The 3,158-nt window shown below is 20.5% G+C and overlaps 1 protein-coding gene across 1 annotated transcript in view; it reads left to right on the top strand.

The window, feature by feature from the left end:
• The window catches only part of LOC116186789 (protein doublesex-like), a gene marked incomplete at its 3' end in the record, with an annotated part of 23,243 nt that overhangs the window by 19,258 nt on the left and 827 nt on the right, over nucleotides 1-3,158 (top strand). The gene's annotated exons all lie outside the window — the stretch shown is intronic.

Below are 3,158 nucleotides of genomic sequence, written 5' to 3'. Positions count from 1 at the left end.
ATATATAATATATATATTTTATATATATAATATAATATATAATATATTTTTATATATATAATATTTAATTATTTAAAATTATCTCATAAATAATTTTTAAGTATAATAAATTTGAATAAATGAATTAGTATATTTTTATATTTTATTACAAGAGTAATTAATTATCTTTTTTTTTATTGTTCATTTTATTATTGTTTACTTGAATATATCATTTATGTCAGTTTTACAAATATGATAAAATTCATAAGTATTGAGAGGTTTCGTTATCGCAAATGCAATTTTGTATTCCTTTTATTTATACTGTTATTTTATGATAAAATTTAATTTTGTTTGATATAAAAATATATGCCACTAACAAAAGAGAATATAATTTCTATTTTTTTGTATTATTTTATTTTGATATATCTAAGGCATATTTGTAGATCTTTTTTACAATTTTTTTATTTTAAACATATTCATTGACTATCATATTTTTTACTTATAGAATATATTTATATTCCAAGCTTTCATATTATTTTTATTATGATCTTTTTTTAATGACAAACTTATATTATTTTTAACATAATTATTATTTGGTTACAGAATTTAGAATTTAAAAATCATATATTGATACATATTTTTATTTATTTTCGAACGTTGTAATTTTTTTCACCTTAATACATGTATTAAATTCATCATCATTAATCTATATGAATTTGTACATATAACTTGTGCATGCATGTTATCATTTTCTTCGTGACCTACGTATATATGTATATTTCACGTACATAACGTTCTATCGCATGCGCATCATTCATAAAAGGGAAAAAGAGTAGGTAATACATGGGTGGGAGAAGATTTTAAAAGTGGGAGGAGGGGGGTCAGTGACCGTTACATCATCGAGAACTCAGTCTAGGAAAATTCATAAAGTCGCCATTTAATTATGAATATAGTTTTAAATGCGAGAAAGATAATTTAAATTTGAACAATTTATTAGAAGGAATAATATTTTTTATATGTAATAATATAATGATATAGACATTTTTATAATATATATTTTTTATTAATATAATATTCTGCTAGTTTCACTAATTTAATTCTTCTATTTTTAATCTTTTTTTAAATATATATGAATGATAATTATTAAAACTATTTATATTTCTGATAATATTTAAGATTTTAAGGGTTTTTACAAAATACCCTAAAATATAGTTTTGAAAAGGAAAATATATGTACCGTTATTTGTTTTGATATATAGTTCAAAAGGTTCAATGTCACATTATATTATAATGTAAACAATTGTCATATTGTATCAAAATAATTAATCAATAAGAAATTTAAAAATTTTTTTAATAGAAAAATATTTGAAACGCAGATATTTAAGATGTAAATTCGTAGTAAAATATATTATATAATGAATTATGATAATATTATAATTATAATGAAAATCAATAATTAAGTTATTAAACATATGAATATAAATAATATTAAATATTTTTTTATATATAATAAAATATTTTTATTATATATTTATTAATATATTTTTAAAAAATTTCAAATCTAATAAATCTAAAAATATTAGTAAAAAATCTAATTTGTAATATTCATAATAAAATGAAAATAAATTTATATTCCGTAATGCAATTTTATAACAAATGCTTTAGAAATGTATATTAAGATTCTTTATTCTTATTTTGAGAAATAAAATTTGAAATAATTACATATAAAATAATTTGAATTTCTATAAAAAAATATGTATAGATAAATGCGATATTAGCTAACGTCGATTAATCCTTCTCCATTATCCGCCAACGAATAATGCTAGGAACGCTTCGAAAGCCTCGAATGTATTTGACGATATGGCAACGTCGCGACAGCAACGTTGCCTTACGAAAGTAGACAGGCACATTCACCCTTTGTGATGTTCAACGCATGCGCAGTCATTCTACAGAGAATAAGTACCGATGCACCGGCACGCGGAACCATGATCTCTGGAACACTGCGACATCGCATATCGTTATATCTTACAGCGCATGCGTGGCGTATTTTGCCACATGTGACAAATTACCGCCGAAAGGTCGTGTATCTACTATTCTGCTATACATATGTATAGTCAATGATTTTACGTGAAGTATATTTTTATCGCATGACGCGATTGGTTAGTTGATCGTCATCTTTTATATGCATTTATTTCTTGCTGTCTATCTTTTTATAATCTAATATATTAAATTTTTTCTTATATTTTTGTATGTTAAATACACTTTTTTTTTAGATACATTTAGATATATATATATATAAATATATTTGATCTTTAGATTAAAAGATTGTTAGGTAATTTTATATCATTGATATAATTTACTAATCATTTTAATCTGTTTTAAATGATCAAAAGCAAATGAAAAATATTTCAGCATAAATTGGAAAATTTTAAAATAGTAATGTAAATTATCACAAATGTTGATATTTTTAATATATTTAAAATTATCTGATTTATATTTGTATTACATATTCTAAACTTACATGTTCACTAATGTGTGATGGAACGATATTAAAAATCATATGACTCTTGATAGACTTCATGTTTAAAATGGTATATGAATAATTAAATTACTGTCTACGTTGCACAAATATTGCTGTCTTGAACATATAAGTAGAAGCCATGTCTTTACCATGGCTAAACATATTCTGAGAGAGAAATTTAATACTCTTTAAAAAATATTTCTAAATCGCTTCTTTTTATAATAAACTACTAACTTTTCATTTTTTATTTTATATGTTTGCTTATTTATCAAGTATATAAAAATAATAAAAATCTTAGTTATATCGGATATATATTATAATATATATTAAGAATATAGTATGATATATTAAGAAATAATTTAAGAAAATCGTTACCATTATATGGATTATTTAATGCAATTTTTCTAAAAGAAATATAAATTATAAATATTCGCATTAGAAATATAATCGTAATAATTTAAAATTAAAAAAATTATAATTATATAATTATAAAATTAAATCTATAATATGATATAATTATATATAATAATTTAAAATTATCATTTCTAAAAATATAAATATATTTTGTGATATAAATATATTTGATAATTCGAAATACTGCAAAAAAATATCGTATATCTAGATTTTATATATTTAATAAATATTTATTCATGTTTATT

Source organism: Apis dorsata, unplaced genomic scaffold (assembly GCF_000469605.1).
Source record: "Apis dorsata unplaced genomic scaffold, Apis dorsata 1.3 scaffold_56, whole genome shotgun sequence".
Lineage (NCBI taxonomy): Eukaryota > Metazoa > Arthropoda > Insecta > Hymenoptera > Apidae > Apis > Apis dorsata.
The sequence above is the reverse complement of the archived record's forward strand: the minus strand, read 5'-3'. Positions and strand labels throughout refer to the sequence as shown.